At 38.5% G+C, this 21,921-nt stretch overlaps 1 long non-coding RNA gene across 3 annotated transcripts in view; it reads left to right on the forward strand.

Moving 5' to 3' along the window:
* The first annotated feature begins 2,109 nt into the window (after window positions 1-2,109).
* The window catches only part of LOC120537857, a 115,554-nt gene continuing 95,742 nt past the window's right edge, over window positions 2,110-21,921 (forward strand). The window contains exons 1-2 of one of the 3 annotated variants that reach the window (XR_005635400.1): window positions 2,110-2,202; window positions 2,780-2,920. This is a non-coding gene — a long non-coding RNA (uncharacterized LOC120537857). The other 2 variants (XR_005635401.1, XR_005635402.1) reach the window with 2 other exon arrangements.

Genomic DNA, 21,921 nt, shown 5'->3' on the forward strand with positions numbered 1-21,921 from the left:
TCATTTATTTAATGTTACTTAATGGAGCGCAAAAAATAAACATTTTCAAATTAAGTGCATTTGGCTAAAATTGAATTGTAGTACTCGTAGACGTTATACTCAGTTCTTTTTAGGTGTATTCCTCCATTTTAAAATTCACAAACATCTACCCAACCAGGAAACATTTCAAGCCATTTCGAAATTTATAATATTTTTATACACTATGTGACGGATGGTCGAGGCCCATGCCCAGCCGAGATGCCCCTGCAGCACATGTTCCAGGGGGGCAAGCATGGGAAACACAATATCTCCCCCTGAATGCCAGATGGCAGTCTCCCTGGGTTTCAGCGCTGCCTTGGACTCCTGCAGGGCTTCATGGGAGTTGGAGTTTGATGCAGCCCTTTTGGGTTCCACAGGCAGTGCCAGGGTGTGGTGCAGCAGGAGCTGTTGGCCCCATTTGGGCACTAGTTTCATCGCACCTGAAAGTGCAGCCGGATGTTGGCAATGAAGCACCTGGAGCACTTCTGGGTGCCTAATAAAAGGAGCCAGCAACCACCAGTCATTGGCCAGAGTCGGGTGGGTGAGGACGAAGCTTAGAGGATTAGTGGTGGTGCAGAGGAAGAGAGAAGTGTGGTGTGTTTTAGTGCTTTATTGGTACACATGGGACTGGGTTGTGCCTGTGGGGATTAGGGGGAAGACATACCGCTCAGGTGAAAAACAATAAAAGCTTGTTGATTTTTATACATGTCTCTGTGTCCATCTGTGTTGGGTCAGGCACCTATATAGCGCCTTTCTTACAACTAGCAATTCTGCAGAATTGTTGATAAAAGAATCGTCCGTCTCTCCATTATATAAAGTTTTGATTATATTTGTATATCCATTCCTCTATTATATAATGCCTTTCATATCTTTGTCTGTCATATACTGCAGATAAATTAATGTCAATCTATCGCTATTTCTATTATATAGTGCCTTTCATGTTAATCTATCTATTATAATCTGCCATTCATATTTACTTTTTTATCTCTGTATCTGTTATTTAGTGACATCTATCTATCTATCTATCTATCTATCTATTATATAGTGCCTTTCATCTATCTATCTATCTATTATATAGTGCCTTTCACATCTATCTATCTAATTTATAGTGCCTTTCATATCTATATATTATATAGTGCCTTTCTCTATCTATCTAATTTGTAGTGTCTTTAATATCTATGTGTTTTATAGTGCCTTTAACATCTGTCTTTCTATATGTTGTATAATGTATTTCATACTTATGTATCTATCTGGCATGTAGTGCCAATCATATCAATATATGCTTTATAGTGTCCTTAATATCTATCTATCTATCTATCTATCTATCTATCTATCTATCTATCTATCTATCTATCTATTATATAGTGCCTTTCATCTATCTATCTATCTATTATATAGTGCCTTTCACATCTATCTATCTAATTTATAGTGCCTTTCATATCTATATATTATATAGTGCCTTTCTCTATCTATCTAATTTGTAGTGTCTTTAATATCTATGTGTTTTATAGTGCCTTTAACATCTGTCTTTCTATATGTTGTATAATGTATTTCATACTTATGTATCTATCTGGCATGTAGTGCCAATCATATCAATATATGCTTTATAGTGTCCTTAATATCTATCTATCTATCTATCTATCTATCTATCTATCTATCTATCTATCTATCTATCTATCTATATGTCTGTCTGTCTGTCTAATTTTCACACCTTTTTAATAAAGTCCCTTCTTCCAGTAGGTGTCCAATGACAATCCTCCCTTTAATAATGATAGCATAAACAAATAATTTGATAGTAACAGCTTTCCTGCTGCCAGTGTTTGTGGCATGCGCTTCAATCTCATACAAAACCGCGTATATATATTTTTTTTTTATTTCACTTTAACGTTTTCCCGATCCAGATGTCATACTCAGCGGTGGCAGAAGACCTGATTGTGCCCCGCCACCTTCATTTGCATGCGTCCTCTTCAAGCGAGGTAGGAAAAACAATGAGGTAATCAAGGACGTAATATGAAGAAGCAACAATTGGTCCGTGTACAGCCCTCCTCTTCGAGCTCCCACCCTTTCTCCTTCGTGGTGGAGTATAAAAAAAATAGACATAAGCCCCCCGAGGCAGAAGCGGAACCTTGGCAAGAAGGTCCGAGGCTTCAGAAAAGTAGGGGGCTGGACTTGGATAAATAAGAGGTGAGGGGGTTAGGGGTTACTGATAAGGCAGCGGGGATGTTTAGCTAAAGGATGCCGGGAAGCGAGTTTACCGCGCGGCGGCGTGTAGGCACGGAGAAAAAAGAGAAAGAGAAAGAGAAGTAACTAATCACCTGTAGAGCGCGGTCGGCGCGTTCAAGGGCTGCTAGACAGCGACGGCAGCAGGCAGACAACGAGCTTTCAGGAGGCAGTCCTATTTATATGCCAAGTTTATTTTTTGTTCCGCATTGCCCGTACGACTGTGTAATAATAATATGTGCTGAAGATGTGACTGTAATGAAAGGTTCAGCATTGTAATGGAGTACATTACTCCATTGAAACATACGCATGCAATTAGTTGGCAGTTCGTTGATTTGTGTGCCCCTTCATGTGTTCATTTTCGAGTGTAAAAGAAACGGGAGCTTAACTTCCGCGGTCGTAGAATATCCCTTAAGTAAAAAGATTATAAAGTGACGAGTGTGTTAAGTAGCCTATTAAGCGAAGGTCGACATCTTACGATTGACGAGTTTGTATCATTTGATATTTTTCTTTTTTTCTTTTTACTCTTTTGAAACGGAAGCTAAGGATGTTTGCTGATGTTAAAAAACCGACACTCCGCTCTTCTTCTACCCGAAGTTGGGCTGCGTAGGTAGACGTCAGATTTCAGCACCAGAAAATGGACAGCTCTCCATCTGTGAGGAAGCCTCAAGACCCTCTGAAGGTAACCAAGGCTTGATTTCTTCTTCTTTTAATGTATGTAATGTTGGATTAATGTTAAGGAAACAACCGTTACAGTTGTATATGTACTAGAAAGATTTTTTTTTTTTTTAAATACATATTTATTTTCTACTCAGCTTTTGCTTTTGTCAATACCTATGAATAGCAGATAATGGGGAGTAGTGGTAATGACTTTGGATTTCAAACCCTGAGCTTGTGGGTTGAAATCTCTCTACTGAAACTATGTGACTGTGAGTAAGAGTCTTCACCTGTCTGTGGTCTAATTGGGAGAAAAGAAATATAAGCAATTGTATGTGAAATGTTGTAAGTCGACTTGCATGAAGGCATTAGTCTATTAATAAAGTAACATAGCGTATGAACAGCTAGCTGCCTTACACTTGAATAGCCAGATGTTTTTATATCCCTGTGTGTAAAACTTAATTTATACTATTTACAATAAGTCAGTGTTCAGAAAGGTTAGTGGTATTGTTTCCTATAAATACTACAGGACAGCAACACAACAGGAATTTTACAAAAACACCTTTCAATTTTTATACCATTACGGTGGACCATTCACATTTTCATTATTTCTTTCTATAATTATAATCATTTGTGTAAATAATTATTTCTTGAAATATTTATTGTATTTTATTTCACTCACTACATTATTTCTCTGTCTTCCTTTTTGTTCATGTGCTGATTAATCGTTTATTGGGTCTTGAAGTGAGTTTATTTATTTATTTGTATTTTTTTTTTCTAATTCTGTTATTCAATGCTTTTCCTATCTTTCTGTCAAAATGCACTCCTACAAATAACAGTTCTTTAATTGCACTTTCCTGGGTTGTGTAGACCCATTGTGTGATAATGAATCGTTTCATTTGTGAAATATATAATATATAACTGGGTCTTTGGGCTTTGAAAAGGGGTCCTAATTTGTGGACAAAGCAGAACTCATTAATTTAGGGTGGGCTACCTAGCAGGACCCTAACAGACCATCAAGAAGACCTCAGCGGTGCCTGGGCTACTGTGTGCAGCAAACGTCCTGTAGAAATCAGGAATCCAGCAGTGTTTCTTAAATGTCTTACCATCTGTTCATGGTTATTTATGGAACCTGTAATGGGTCTAAATAAATGAAAGGTTCCTTCTGGAACCTTCACATGGGTGGGTTTTTGGCTATCAAAAATGGTTCCCTTATGGCACTGATCTGAAGAGCCACTTTGAAACCTTTATTTTGGAGAGTGTTTGTATTGTTGGGCAAGTGTATACTAAATGAACACAATAATGAACATTACACCAAAAATTATTAGAAGAGGAAAGGCAAAATATAACTGAAGGCTTTATATTTGTTTAGAGCAAGAGTGTTCAAATGAAATTATTTACTATTTTTGAATTATCAAGTATTTCTACCAGTGTGGTGTGTGCGTATTTATATATATATATATATATATGTGTGTGTGTGTGTGTGTGTGTGTGTGTGTGTGTGTGTGTGTGTGTATTTATATATATATATTTATCTCTGTGTGTGTATTTATATATATATATATATTTATCTGTGTGTGTGTGTGTGTGAGTGTTTGTGTGTGTGTGTGTGAGTGTGTGTGTATTTATATATATATATATTTATCTGTGTGTATGTGTGTGTGAGTGTGAACTGATGGCAAACAAGGCACCTCAGAGTGGTAGAATCGGAGAAGCAGGCTTTGCAGAGATCTGCTCAAGAGAGCTTCACACACACAAGGACACCAAGAAAAGGCACCAAAGGTACACATAGAGCAAGAGATGTCAAATATTTTAAAATTTAATTAATTACCTGTCTGTTTATGAGAAGTCACACAGCCAGTATATAAATACACAAACCCTGGAAAAAATGATTTCATCCGCATATTTAGAGGCTGTTCACAAAGCTTTTTTACTTCGCAGCAAATAAACAAATTACAGATAAAACACAAAGCAATTCCTCTTTAACAGCTAAACATTCTGGCTTTGTTGAACATGCTTCAAAAAATTAAATTAAATTATTTTAATTAATCGCAACAGCAGATGAGGTGTGGTGCCAGGGGTTATATAGCTTTATAGCACATAGATAGATACAGATATGAATGACATTAAAGCACACACACACACATACATACATATTATGTATAATATAATATATACATTTAGGACTAAGTAGGCTAGGAAATGATGATATCAGAAACACAGATGGACACATAAATATGAAAGTCATTATTAGATAGATAGATAGATAGATAGATAGATAGATAGATAGATAGATAGATAGATAGATAGATAGATAGATAGATAGATAGATAGATGTAAGGCACTATAGATAGATAGATAGATAGATAGATAGATAGATAGATAGATAGATAGATAGATAGATAGATAGATAGATAGATAGATAGATAGATATGAAAGGCACTATATGATAGATAGATAGATAGATACTTTGCAATATGCTGATCGATAGACATGAAAATTATCACATGCTATTAATGGAAGGCACTATATAATGCACATACATAAAAGGTAATATGTAAGATACATTGCCAGATAGAGAAGTAGATGTGACTGACACTGCATTAAGACACTCAGACAGGTGGATAAAGAAGATTCTGTAGATGCTGAGAAATGCTCGTCTCTCACGGAGCCACTGGCGATCTGCTCGGATTAGTCCCTGATTTTGGTTTTAATCGACAGCTTATGGCCTGGTATGTTCTGAAAATTGTTAAAATTTCAAGTAATAAAGTGCAAGTCGTATTTGCCTTTTCCTTCGTTCCGTGTGCCCGCGGGTTTCATTGCATATACAGTAATATCTTTGGTCTTTCAAACTCAATGAAAATATTGCAATATTTTTCTGTTATTCGCTCCCAGTGTAGTCGCTCATTAATAGTTTCATTAAAGGTGACCAACAGTAATTCGGGCGTTCGTTAATTTAATCGGACACGTATTTTCGTCGTTCATGTGCGTATAAAGATTATTATTAACGCGCTAAGTGTTATTGTTCCGAGCAGAGTCCTGACTTTCGGTCTTCTGTTTCATGTGGCGTAGTAGCTGAGGGTTTGTGTGGCTTCACTGTGTGACCCTGAGCACGCCACTTCACCTGCCTGGGCTAAAACGAATTATTATCAGAACTTTTCACTCGTAAAGGGAGCATTCGAGATAAAAAAAAAACGGGCAGCAGACTTGGACGGGGCGCCAGCACAACACACAACGGTGTCCATTCGATTTTTCAATGAAGTTAGCGTGTTTGGAATATGAAATAAGCCCTCAAGACGTTTTCAGGTTTGTGTTACAATAGGTCACATACTGAGAAGGATTGAATTGTTTCATTTTATTGCAGGAAGGTTCAATCCGTTTCTGTTTTACTAATATCATCTCCAAACTTCAAAGCTAAACGGAGATTTAGAGTAACAGTGCGTGTTCCTGTCTTAAAAGAAAACGTGTGTTACTCAATTAAAGTAATGGCCCGCTTTTCCAGCTGAACGTTTCCATAAGGTATGTAGACTTTGAACTGAAAGAAAGAATAATGCAACGTATTGTAGTTTCTGACCATGAACCTTTAAAGAAGGTTCGGAAAATGGAGGGAAGGCTGGCAGTTTAACACGATGTACCCCCCTCGTACGGTTCATGTCCAGCACAGGAGCTTCTGCTTGCAACATAATATCCAGCCATTTGTCTTGCCTTGGATATGTAATGGATGAAGAGGGTTCACAAAATGGAGGGCAGGCTGGATGGACAGGTGTAACACGATATATCCCATTATACTGTTCCCGTCTTGCGAAAATTAGAAAAACAAGTGAAGAGGCTTTATTGTATTGCCATTGCCGTATCGCTCAATTGCATGTTGTGTGACTGTTCCTCCAAACTGTGACAAAATAACGTAATATAAAATTCTCTTTACTTGTTTTGAGTCGTGGAGACCGAAGCCTCTCCCAGCAGTATTGCGTGTAAGGTGGCAAATAACTCTGGACGGGACACCACTCATTCACGTACACATCCACACTCATATCTTTTATATTTAACATGTATTTGCTTAACAAACACTTTTATCCAAAGTGACTTACAAAGGAGGTCAACGTAATCGAGTTAACATCAGTCTAATGGAATAAGTTTGACAGGACAAGTTACAGAACTGGTCTTCATAAGTGAAAAACTCAGACCAAAGTACAAGCGAGGAAGACTTATAAAAAGGCTAATAACTAATATCCATCGCTCGGGAATTCACCAAATACGAGAGCCTTCTAGCGCATCCTAAACACATCGAGGGAGTTCGAATTCCAAATCTTATATTCGGCTAATTCGGAATTGTTCATCCGGTGCCGGCCAAAGTCTATATGGAGCCCTACAGGCCGTGCGCCCCTCCAGTTTCATAAATGGCGCCCCTCGGTGTCCATAGCGCGCATTCAGGTTGGCTTCTGAAGATGGGGGTGTCCAGATCACTCGCACTTTGGTGCCCATGCAGAGCACACAGGGGGATTATATAGATCGCGCGCAGCCTGAGGTTCATAAACGGCGCCCTTCGCCTTTCGTTGCCCTGAGCGCGTGCCATTAGGTGTCTGGAGCGCGCACCCCTTAACTTTCAAAACGGCGCCCAATATGGCGGCAGCCTATACGCCGCCTAAATGTATTTATTGACCAACTCGATATCCGTCAACCTAACACGTGCCTCTTTGGTGATGTGACTGAAAACCGGAGTGGCTGATCACAAAGAGAAAGTTCAAATTCCATACATGCGATGGTCCCGCTTTCTTAAAAATAAAGGTGTTCTTCAGAGTGATGCCTAAAAGAACAATCCACGGGAAGGTTCCTGAAAGAGCCTTTATTTAATTTACATCTGTTACAAACTCCATAAATGTCCATGTGCAGAGGATTGCAGATTTGTGAAACACCAGCGGATTCCCGATTTTAAACGGACTCTTGCTTGCATAATAAAGAAAGCTTAGTTCCTTCTTTCTTGATCTGTCAGAATCATGTTAGATCGCCATAATTTAAAGATTTCTGTCGTATTCACATATTGGAAATTTTTTCAAAAACCAAAGATCCGCAAAAGAACCCTGAATGGAAATGATTATTTACCAAGAAATGGATCTGCGATGAACCATCCATTCATCTATTATCCAACCCGCTATATCCTAACTACAGGGTCACGGGGGTCTGCTGGAGCCAATCCCAGCCAACACAGGGCGCAAGGCAGGAAGCAAATCCCCGGGTAGGGCGCCAGCGTATCGCAGGGCACACACACACACACACCAAGCACACACTAGAGACAATTTAGAATCGCCAATCCACCTAACCTGCATGTCTTTGGACTGTGGGAGGAAACCGGAGTACCCGAAGGAAACTGTGATGAACCGATTTACCGAAATTTAGTGCCATTACAGAACCGTTACTTTTAAGAGTTCAGGATCGATGGTCACTGAACGCCACAATCTTTGACAGCAATTTGATGTATCCAATCCCTTTATTTTCCAAGTTTAATAACTAAAGTCTCGCGGGGTACATTTCAACAACTACAAATGATTTCGAATCAAGCAATCGATTCAAACGGAGCACAGTGTACATCTCCTACACTTCCGAAAGTATGGCGCTTTACTAATTTGTGTGGTTCCTTGTTGATTGAACCATCTTTTGACAAAGAAACATTTCAATCTGGGAAGGGAAGTGATATGAAGTTAGTTCTTTTGGATTTTTTTAAAGGTTCCTAATATGTGGATCAAGTAGAAATCCTTAATGTATGGTATAGGAGATCAAGATACAAGCAGATCAAGAAAACCTGAACTGAGCCTGTGTTACCGCAAGAGTCCTTTTAATATCAGGAAGTCATTGATGTTTCAATAATCTTTTATTACCTGCTCACGGTTATTTATGGTACCTTTTACAGGTGTAAATAAATAAAATTTCATTCTAGAAACTTCATGGATTTTCTGGGAAACACAATTGGTTCCTCTGGTGTCGGTCTGAAGATAGACGTTGGCACATGTCATTTTTACACCGCATAAGAAATACATATATATACAGTATATCAATAATAATTCATTTTGACTATTTATGAAATATAATTTGTATATATTCATCATATGTCGCCATTTATACATTTTTGAGTTGAGGCAGTGTGGCAAAGTATTTAAGGCTTTGGATTTCACGTCCCGATGCTGTGGATTCAAATCCCTCTGCTGACCAAGTTTAACTCTGAGCAAGTCACTTCACGGGCCTGTGCTCCAAATGAAAAAAAACAAAAAACTAAATAAATGGATCCAACTGTATTTCAAATATTGTAAGGTGTCTGCTAATAATAAATGATGCTAACAATGGTTAAGATCTGCAAAGTTTATTTGTTGGAACTTAAAATTATAATCAGTTTGGTGCACGCCGCCTCCACCTCCCCTTCCATATATATATATATATATATATATATATATATATATATATATATATATATATATATATATATATATATATATATATATATATATATAATACAGGGCTCTCTCAGTGCATTATATTTTGTAAGACATTAACATAACTTTTAAAATAATAAATAACCAAAATGTGAGAAATTGAGGATTTACGGTTTATTATACACACTACAACACTTTGAATGTTTCCACTGTTTAACGTTATCATTGTAATTTTAGCAATAGCAAGCCATTAACAGGAACGCTAAGGTGGGCTCTGTTTGCCTCCAGCCCCTGATCTTCGAGAGACAGACCCTCATCCCCTCCCTGTATGCCTTGTGAAATTCCTGGAGGACTCCTGCGAAATCTCCACAGAGGACTCCCACCCCCGCGTCAAATGCGCAAAACTCCACGGGGAGTCCCACCTCACTCCAAAATAACGGAGGTGAGATGGGGGTGTCTAAGCCCGTAATAAATAAGAAGTTAGCGACTCTCCTGGTCACCCCTAACAGCTCACGGTCTTAGCAAATTCAAGTCCCAACTGCTGCTGCCCGTTTTGCACGTTCATCTCGTGTCGCGTATTTTCCTCCGTTTTTCCTCCACTCACCCCTAGGCACGCTGGTTATGTTACTTGTCGACTTTAAATTGACTCCAGAGTGAGTGGGTCCTGCGACTCTAGCGGCGCTCTGTCCAGGGTATTTCCCGTCTAACTCCCTATACTGTCAGGGTGGGCTCCAGCGCTTCCCCGCGACTCTAAATTGGATAAAGCGCGTCTGATAAAACAGTGAATGGACATGAATGCGGGCAAAATTTGCCTTCAATGTCCTCTGTCATTGTATCATGTACGTACAGCGCCAATCCATTTTAATTCTAGATTGTAATGTGACAAAACCTGACAAACAGCGAGGGGGATGAATGATTTCACAAGGCATTTCAAATATCCTTATAATGAAACAATTTGTTTTAACAATGATCGTTAAATGTAGCCCTCCGTGTGAAGTACGATGTACCGACATTCTGTTCAGATTTGGTTAAACCTAGTAAAGGAAAAAAGTGATAAAAGAATGGCGGACGAATGTATTGTTCTAATTGCTAAATTAAATCAGACTAAAGCATGTTGAATAATTGGTTTGGAGGTTAAACTTTTGTATATTTTTATGTGTAAAAACGGTGGACAATGCCACTGCTTCACGGACCCCAGTGGCCCAACGATCGAATTGTGGGTGAGCGGTCTTTTAACGCGCATGCGCAGCTTGCTTGTTCACCCTGGGGTGCGCACCTCTCCTTCTTCTCTAATTGATTGCTCAGCTAATGTAAATAACTCGTGTGTGTGTGTGTGAGTTAGCAGACAGACGCCCCTTTAAAGGCTGGGTAATGCCCATTTGCGCCCAGGGATGTTTGGATAGGCTTCGGCTCTTTGCAGTCTGGAATTAGACTAATGGGCTTTGTTAGGTCACAAAAATCTTCCCATGTGATAGTGCATAGGCAGAGTGCAATACAAAAAAAAAACGCAATGTTCATTTCTAACCCGCTTAATCCTGATCACGGTCGCGGAAATACAGCAGCTAGCATAGGGCGTGAGGCAGGAACAAACCCTGGACAGGGTGCCAATCCTTCACAGGGCGAACATTGTACTTGTACATTCAATCCAGTGTCGGTAATTTCCCTAGCCATCTTATTTTTGGACTGTGGGAGAAAAACGGAGCATACAGAGGAAACCCACAATAGCACGTTGAAAATATACAAAATACACACAGGAAGGACCCGGGAAACACATTCGGGTCTCCTTGCTGCAAAGCGGCAGCGCTACCACTGTGTTCTCGATACGAAAAAATGTCAGTCATTTTCCAACCCGCTATATCCCAGCACATGGTCACGGGGGTCTGCTGGAGCCAATCCCAACCAACACAGGGCGCAAGGCAGGAACAAATCCCGGTCAGGGCGCCAGCCCACCGCAGGGCACACACACACCAAGCACACACGAAAAAATGTGATGAAGCAAATTATTTTAAATTAAGAAAAAGATAAGTGAAAAAAAACCTCCGATATATAATAGTAAGCCGTTCTGTTTCATTCTGAAGTTGTCGACGCTTCGAAACTCAAATTTGCGCGACATCAGTGCCGCTCATTACGCCGCTCTCATTTAACGAAACCATCCATCCATCCATCCTCTTCCGCTTATCCGGGGTCGGGTCGCGGGGGCAGCAGCTTAAGCAGAAACAACAGTCAGGACCCTTCCCCCCACCCGAAGGCGGATGGAGGCCACCCTCTCGTCCACCGGGGTAAACCCCAATGCACAGGCTCCAAGTCGGGGCAATAAGTATGCCCACACCTGCTCGGCGTCTCTCACCGGGGGCAACTCCAGAGTGGTAGAGAGTCCAGCCCTTCTCAAGAAGATTGGTTTCAGAGTCCAAGCTGTGCGTCGAGGTGAGTCCGACTATATCTAGCCGGAACCTTTCGACCTCGCGCACTAGCTCAGGCTCCTTCCCCTTCAGAGAGGTGACATTTAACGAAGCGATCTGTGCAAAAAGGAACTTTATGCCCCACCAGGTCAGGTGGTCGACAACACACCCTTAAGAAATGGCTTTTCAAAACAATGCCATAGAGGGGAACGTTTTGGTTTCCAGAAGAACAATCCGTATGATGGTTCCAGAAAGATCGCTGTACAATTCAGACGAACTAGCCGGTTGTCTATAGTGGCAAGATGTGTGTATGGGAGGATTAGGCATTTTTTTTTTAAATACCGTCCTACTAAAATTCGGGCTCAATAAGACTGTCCGAGGATATTTATGCTAGCTTTGCATACTACCGAAACAAAATCCAACAACAATAATAGTAATACTTTCGCTACTACTACTACTACTACTACTATTACTACTCCGAATATAATAATAATAATAATAATAATAATAATAATAATAATAATAATAATAATAATAATAATAATCTAACTGGCATAGTATAGAAGACACAGACCTGGCAAAATAAAATTAAACGATCAAAACGACAACAGGACTGCAGCTCTTGAACGCGTTGCTAAAGGCTGATTTAATTCAATAATCATCTCCCAAATGGCCTTAACATTAACACTTGGCGTCAAAACTTTGCAAATATCGTTCACTGTTGTTCAGCGCCAAGTATGAGGTTCGCTCTTGGCACTCTAAAGCAGTTCTCGATACTCCGCCTCTCACTTTAACGCATTTGTGCAATGATTGGATAGTTAAATCGCCTTATTTGCATACACGGGATTAAAGTAAGTAGGAATTGTGGAAAAGATTATTATGTAAAGGTAATCATTATGCTTTAGTGTCATTCATTTTTGTGATTCTCTTATTTATCAATTTAATTTATTAATTTTAATGGCATTTATATGTAGCATAGCTGACTTGGTAGTTTTAAAACTAGACTAATACCAACATCATAAAGTGTATAAAAATCTAATAGTTTAAATAGTACTTTTATCTGAATGGTATTTGAAGTTTGGAAAGTGTTTATTCCCTTTTCCTCTCTTAGAAAGAAGAAATATTCAATGCGTCAAATAAATAAAACGTGCCTGATGTGAAACAATTCCTATTTGCTTTTTTAAGCAGCACCTCTCAAAGTCATATTTTTCTGAAATTTGTCTTGTAAACAGACTTTTTTCTAAATAATCAACACCCTCTTTCACATTCTCATATAAATGATCTGTTCCTTATCCAACCCCTCTATACTTCACTGTCCCAAATCCTGTCTCCAGGATTGTCTGTACAGGTCTGGCAGTGATGATTCCATTCAAAGCAAAGCAGGTGGCAGTTGCCATTTTACAACTTCGCCTAGGGCAGCAAAAATATTAGAGCCGGTTCTGTTTATATATCCGTATAATGTTTAGAAGCCCACAAACAGATGGTAACAGATTTGTGAAATACCATTTGGTTCCTGATTTTGAATGGACCTCTGCTGCTCATTCATTCATGTTAAACTCAGGTTTTCTTGACCTTTTGTACCATGCAAAGTAGTTTACTATACAATAAAGATTTTGTCCACAAAGCAGGGGCGATTCTATGGGGGTCGGAGGTGTTGGAGGGGTTCAGAAGCAAGAACGCCTCAATGTAAGCATTGTATATCAAAGAGAGACCTCCACTCCCAGACCTTACATCAGTCTTCCACCACCTGAATCGTTCACTTCCATGGGTGGACAAACACCAACCCCCCAGCCTTCCCCGTCCTGTGAGATCTAAACGATACTCATGAATTGACTCACTCTAACCTCCGATTGGGACCCCATTCTCCTGAAATTCTCCCCTGTTACACAAAAGCTTCTGATTTTAAAATGGTTTATGTCTTGCACATCCAATTCTTTCCAAATACCTCCAAGACACACACACAAACACTCACACACACACACACACAGTTTACAATTTCTGGCTTCACTACTTATTTCAAAGCTAACGAAACAATTTTATATGCAATGAGGCCTGATATAATAAAACGGTCGAGCAAAGGGTCTACAAGGAACCACTCAATGATTCATTTCTTGCCTGGAGTCTCCATGTTTTTTCCATGTTCATATTTATTTATTTACTTTCTTATTTTTTTTTATTTATCTTTTTTTTCCATTTCCTTTCACATTACAAAGATGAGCATGCTAAGTTAATAAATCTATCTATTTATCATATAGTGCCTTTCACTCTATCTATCTATCTATCTATCTATCTATCTATCTATCTATCTATCTATCTATCTATATATATATATATATATATATATATATATATATATATATATATATATATATATATAAATCAAAAATATCCCCACCTAAAGAAAATGTTATACTTTTTGTGTGTCACTATGCCTATGCCATCCCTGAAGGTCGTATATTATTATACTAGGATAATCTTACCTGGAAAAATTTGTAGTTGACATGGACATTTTAATATCAACTGTCATTTATTCTTGGGTTGCTACATCTTATTCCATGTTGTAGTTATTGCACTTCTTTTATAAGCTGCCTTTAAGGTGTAAATGTTAGTCGTGGCTTATGGTGTGATATCACCCTCATTAATTGTTGAATTGAGATTCTAAAACATTTTTATGTTGATGAGCCAATTTTTTTAATAGTACCTACCATGTTTAAGTTTTCAAAATATAACATGTATTATCTGTAGACAGTAGTAGCACTGTAGTTAGTGTAGCATTGCATTAATGGTTAGTGGGCATCATTGTGGCTCCTTAAGCAGTTATTAATATTATTTCCCAGCTCCAAATTCATGGGTTTAAATCCTCATTGGTCAATATCTGTGTCCAGTTTGCATGTTGTCTTCATGAGCTTTGTTTTACACTGTACTCCAGTTTCCACCTGTTTAAAATAAGTTCTTGTTAAGGTTAATTGTCAACTCTGTATTTTCATCCTTTGTGCCAGTGTGCTGTTTAGTGCAATAGCATAATGGCAACTTATGCAGGTAGATTAGAACCTATGTTCTATATGTCAGGTTCAGAAAGGTAAAGAATAGGTTCAGAAAATAGAGCAATGGACCTGAAGTCTTTTATTTACTATTTAACAGAATTATTCACAATGTTAATATGATGATAATGATTGTGGATTATGGTGCATCAGGTAGTCCTGCCATCTTGTATGGACTTCCAATTTCTGTCTTTAGCTACAATTCCATTACTGTGGAGCTGCCTTCTCGTGAGAAGAAAATATAATTTGTAAATCAAGAACATAATTAGATAGATAGATAGATAGATAGATAGATAGATAGATAGATAGATAGATAGATAGATAGATAGATAGATAGATAGATAGATAGATAGATAGATAGAGAGATAGATAGATAGATAGATACTTTACAATATGCTGATCGATAGACATGAAAATTATCACATGATATTAATGGAAGGCACTATATAATGCACATACATAAAAGGTAATATGTAAGATACATTGCCAGATAGAGAAGTAGATGTGACTGACACTGCATTAAAGACAAAGACACTCAGACAGGTGGATAAAGAAGATTCTGTAGATGCTGAGAAGTGCTCGTCTCCCACGGAGCCAGGCACTATATAATAGATAGATAGATAGATAGATAGATAGATAGATAGATAGATAGATAGATAGATAGATAGATAGATAGATAGATAGATAGATAGAAAGGCACTATATAATAGATAGATAGATAGATAGATAGATAGATAGATAGATAGATAGATAGATAGATAGATAGATAGAAAGGCACTATATAATAGATAGATAGATAGATAGATAGATAGATAGATAGATAGATAGATAGATAGATAGATAGATAGATAGATAGATAGATAGATAGATAGATAGATAGACAGACATATGTGAGAGGCGCTATATGCCAGACAGACCCCTCGGTGTGTAGGTGGCTCTCTGCGTGTGCTCTGTGAGAGGCTGGCAGTCATTCTGAAGCTCTGATGATGACGAGTGTGTTCAAGGTTCTCTAGTTTGTCTGGATTTAATTGTCAAATTAGCCTTCATTTCCACTGAGATTCAATGATTGTACTGACATTCTCAGAGATGTTTTATATGGAAATCAAGGATTTTCACAGTATAGGAAACTTTTTTTTTGACAGTATTCTTCTAGTGACGGAATATTAAATAGCATAGAGATTTCTTTAAAAATAGCTTACCCTTATTTTTATTGGATTATAGCTTCCAGTGTGAGTCAATGTTATACAATTAGGTGTGTTGAGTTTATTAATTACAGCTGCTTTAAAGTCCCCAATTTTTTATAGTGGAAATGCAACTTATATAAAATGTAATTTATTGTGTATTAATAGGCAGGGATAGCCAGCTACCCCCAAGACACTGAATTGAATGAGATGGGGATGAGAAAGTTACATAACCTTATGCTATTCAGTAAATTTCCTTTGTTACTGAAGACGGAATGGACTGCAATTTCATTTATGAACATATATTTTATTTGAGTGGCTATTTGAATTTTGCCAGCAATTATGTTAAAGATGCCAAGCTGTACTGTGATCTGCTCTCATCACACACCTAAAATCGGGAGTCTTGTTCCAACCCCTTTAATCGGTGACAGCGTCTGTTTCACTTGTGACTCACCTTGTCTAGCAGGTTGTCTGGGTGGGCTGGCACCCCTGCTGTGGTGCTCATATCTGTGTGACGGTTCAGCAAACCCACGTCCATCACAGCTTAGAAGGAGCACAAATCAGGCAGTCATAAGTCACCTTTTTGTTTTCTGTCATTTAATTCTTAGAGTAAATCACCACTGCAAATAAATAGGTGGATTATTTAAGAAAAGTCTGTTTTTTTGGGGTTTTTTTTAAGCAGAGCGACACAGCAGTTACCACAACTACCTCACAGTTCCATATTCCTGGGGTCAGACCGTTTGCATTGATGCACAAAGCACATACAAACCCTGAAGAGAAAAAATGGCATTACGTGAATAAAGATCAATGGGGACAGTTTGTGTAGTAAGTACCAGTAAAATATTTGCAGTCTGGAGACTTATAATAAATTTAAATATCATCGAAATATTTAGAGAAGATGAGGTAATGAACAAACGGATTCTGGTATTAAAACAGCAAAGAGGATCTGTTTAACATAATATAATATAATATAATATAATATAATAAAATATAATATAATATAATATAATATAATCTCTCTATTATAAAAGAAAATCTTGAGATGAGACGATTGCCAAGAGATGTTTTCAAGTCCCGCCCTCCTCTCCACCATTTTCGGTTAACGGCCCACACCGACAGTCCTCTCGGACAATCCTAGCACCGAAAAACGATGAAGTCAAACAAATTAATGTGAAAATTGTCATTCGGTTACACGGCAAATTCGTTAAATGTGTATCAATAGACTACACTGAAACAGTTGGTGATGATGGTGTGGAAGATGAAAACAACAACTTAAAATATCATGAAGAATATCTACAACCGTTAACACCGTCTGGTCTTCCACCACATGAATTACTGTTGAAAGAAGGATGAATCGTAATGTTATATTGTAATTTATGTCTGAATGATGGGCTATGCAATAGGATAAGATTAGTTGTATTCAAAATTGGTCGAACAATTCTGACATGTAAAATTTTAACAGGCGACAAAGAAAGGTAGCGTAGTACATCTTCACTAATGACATTAGACACCAAAGGAGATCTTGATACGCCATTCACATTAAAACGTTTACAGTTTCCCGTTAGAATAGCTTTTGCAAAGATAATTAACAAATCACAGGAACAAACATTTGAAAAAGTAATTTTATTTATTAGAGAGAAAGGAACGAAATTCAATCACAGGCAGTGATACGTTGCATTGTCACGATGTAAGTCCAAAGACGGAATCAAAATTCAATGCGATATTGACGAAAAGTTAATTCCAAATTTTGTTTTTACTGACATTTTGCAGTTAAAGTGTAAGACAGTTTAAAAAGTATTTGCATGGTAATTTCAAAGCCAAACAATTCGAAACGTATAACACAACGAATACCTCTAACGCAACATGAAACATAATTTTCTTTCAATTTCAAACGTTTTACTATTTTTTACTATGGTTTATTACTCGCTGCGATGTAAAATAGTTAAGTCTATTATGAATTGGTAACAATTCCCATGAAAATAACAATCTGTTTAAATTGTACATCCGCATCCTCAAACGCGAGCGGCAGATCCGCGAAGTGGCTAGCGTGTAGTACCTGCCCAGGGGTTGGCAAGTGAAGCAAGCAGGGGACAGAGCCTCAAAATATAATATAATATAATATAATATAATATAATATAATATAATATAATATAATATAATATAATATGGAATGACAATTGACTGGCTGTTCCTGTCTTGTGCCTGCTGGAATGGGCACTGACTCACCAAAACCCTGAATTGAACAAGGATGGAAAATAAGTGAATAATCTTATATATAAAGGTCTACGCGTGGAAGTGTGTGTGTCTGTCTCTCCGGCCCGGAAGTGTGAGGCTACAGCTTAAAGCTCAAAGAGTCGCCAAAGTGAAACCGATGAGAAAAGAAACTCGCTTAGCCGCTACTACACAAGCAAGACAAGCACATCGGCAAAACGAGACCTCCAAGGAGAGAGAAACTTACTTGGCCGCTGGTAGACAATGAAGGCGAGCACATTGACAAAACGAAACAACAGAGAAAGAAAGAACCTCGCTTAGCCGTTAATGCACAACCGATGCGATTGATTGATTGAAGTACCAGAATCTATGGTTTCTAGGGGCCCGGGCCTTTTACAGCACGAGCTTATACAGCCAGTGCAATATAATGCAATAATTTCAAGGTAAGATTGTCACTTAGGAGAAGGAAGACAGAAGTTTTAACATAAGGTAATTATACTGGCTGAACTTGCCACTTGACTGTGGCAACCTGCTGCATTTTGATTAGCACCTACAAATAAAAAAATCACTTTACTCTGTAAAAATGACAATAAGGACCCTATAAACATATAACAAAGTTCAGCCACTAGGGGGAGGTGTAGTCTGGGATAACATCAGTAACAGAGTTCAGCCACTAGAGGGCAATTTAGTCTGGGATAATATCAGTAATAGAATTCAGAAACTGAAGCTCACGATAGTAGGCAGGATTACATAGATAGATAGATAGATAGATAGATAGATAGATAGATAGATAGATAGATAGATAGATAGATAGATAGATAGATGTGAAAGGCACTATATAATAGATAGATAGATATACTTGATTTCTCCCTAAGGGGAAATTACAACTTTACTGAAGCTTGAGAAGGAGAAATATATAGATGATCGTATATTCTGTAATATCATTAATATCATGCCATGTCCTATTTTAATCTGCTTAGTCCAGAAAGGGTTGAGTGGGACGATTGAGACTACCCCAGCTAGCAAAGCAGGGAGCCACTTCATTGCAGGGAAAACACACGCACACAGTTTAGAAATTAGAGGGCCGTGTTGTCTCAGATATCATTAGTAACAGCATTTAAGCTGTAGATGGGAATGTTGTCAGGGATAACATCAGTAGCAGAGTTCTGACACTAGATGGCAATGTCAGCACCTGACCTCTGTAGTAAGTAAGTTAACTCTACTCCATAATCCTGGAGCAAAAGAGTTACAACATGGTGCATGTTGACTAGCACAGGCAGACAGTACTGTAGTTTCACTGTACTCTGTACATGTGACAATAATGACCCAACAAAACCTATTAACCTATAAATCTATAATATTTTCATTTTGAGGTAAATTAACAATTTAACGAAAGAATGACAGAAGTTTTAATGTAAGGTGATCATAATCACTAAGCGGGGTCACCAGAGAGCAGCATAATGCTGGGTTTTGATTAGCATGTACAAATAAAAATTCACCATATTTTGTACAAGTGACAATAACGACACTATAAAACCTATTATACTAAAACAGAGTTCAAACACTACAGTGTGATGTAGTCAGAGATACTGTTGTTTCACAGTAAGGTCGTCATTTCATGTAAGGAAGACTGATGTTTCAAGGTAAGGTAATGTTTCATGAATCTTGATGCTGGAGAGTGGCAACCTGCTGCATTTTGATTAGCACCTTCAAATGAAATTTTGACTGTACTCTGTACAAGTAACAATAAGGATTCCATAAAGCTATAAACCTATGACAAAGTTCAGACTCTAAAGGGCGATGTAGTTGGCAATATCATTGTTTTAAGGGAATGCAGATATTTCATGAAAGAAATATAGCAGTTTCAGCTCAAGGTTGTTATACTCACTAACCCTGGTGCAGGAGATTGATGTTGATTAGCACATCCACTGTGCTCTGTATATGTGACAATAATGAACCTATTAACCTATAATATAATATAATATAATATAATATAATATAATATAATATAATATAATATAATATAATATAATATAAAGGATACCAGGGTTTGTGTCCCAGGTCCTCCCTGCAGGGCCTTTGCCTGTTCTTCCTGTATCTGTGTGAGTTCTCTACTGGTGTTCCAGTTTCCTCCCACAGTCAAAAGACATGCAGGTTATTATATTATCTTGTCAGTTATTTTCCAACCCATCATATCCTAATACAGGGTCACAGGGGTCTGCTGGAGCCAATCCCAACCAGTACAGGGCAGGAACAAATCCCAGGCAAGGGGGCCAGCACACATGGGGCAATTTAGGATCACCAATGCACCCATCCTGCATGCATGTCTTTGGACTGTGGGAGGAAACTGGAGCACCCGGGGAAAACCCACCCAGACACGGGGAGAACATGCAAACTCCACTAAGGGAGTACCCCGGAAGCGAACCCGGGTCTCCTAACTATGAGACAGCAGCGCTACCACTGTGCCACCATGCTGCCCTATATTATATTATCCATCCATTTGCTAACCCGCTGAATCCAAATAGGGTCACGGGTGTCTGCTGGAGCCAATCCCAGCCAACACAGGGCACAAGGCAGGAACCAATCCTGGGCAGGGTGCCAACCCACCGCAGGACACACACAAACACACCCACACACCAAGCACACATTAGGGCCAATTTAGAATCGCCAATCCACCTAACCGGCATGTCTTTGGATTGTGGGAGGAAACCGGAGCACCCGGAGGAAACCCACGCAGACACGGGGAGAACATGCAAACTCCACGCAGGGAGGACCCGGGAAGTGAACCCGGGTCTCCTAACTATGAGGCAGCAGCGCTACCACTGTGCCACCCTATATTATATTATATTATATTATATTATATTATATTATATTATATTATATTATATTATATTATATTATCCATCCATCCATCCATTATCCAACCCTCTATATCCTAACTGCAGGGTCATGGGGGTCCACTGGAGCCAATCCCAGCCAACACAGGGCGCAAGGTAGGAAACAAACCCCGGGCAGGCACCAGCCCACAGTATTATATTATATTATATTATATTATATTATATTATATTATATTATATTATATTATATTATATTATATTATCCAACCATCCATTATCCAACCCGCTACTGTATATCCTAACACAAGGTCATAACGTCACTGAGCCAATCCCAGCCAACACAGGGCACAAGGCAGAAAACAAACCTCGGGCAGGCGCCAGCCTACTGCAGCATATTATATTATATTATATTATATTATATTATATTATATTATATTATATTATATTATATTATATTATATTATATTATCCATCCATCCATTATCCAACCCTCTATATCCTAACTGCAGGGTCATGGGGTCCACTGGAGCCAATCCCAGCCAACACAGGGCAAGGTAGGAAACAAACCCCGGCAGGCACCAGCCCACAGTATTATATTATATTATATTATATTATATTATATTATATTATATTATATTATATTATATTATATTATCCAACCATCCATTATCCAACCCGCTACTGTATATCCTAACACAAGGTCATGGGCGTCCGCCGGAGCCAATCCCAGCCAACACAGGGCACAAGGCAGAAAACAAACCTCGGGCAGGCGCCAGCCTACTGCAGCATATTATATTATATTATATTATATTATATTATATTATATTATATTATATTATGAAGAAGACTGCAGTGAATTGCTGCCGCCTGAAGCCTTGCAGGAGAGTCTCTTGGTCCTTCCGTCTTTCTTCTTGTCTCCCCTGTTGCTTTCCTCA

The sequence above is a fragment of the Polypterus senegalus genome, chromosome 10 (assembly GCF_016835505.1).
Source record: "Polypterus senegalus isolate Bchr_013 chromosome 10, ASM1683550v1, whole genome shotgun sequence".
NCBI classification, from domain to species: domain Eukaryota; kingdom Metazoa; phylum Chordata; class Cladistia; order Polypteriformes; family Polypteridae; genus Polypterus; species Polypterus senegalus.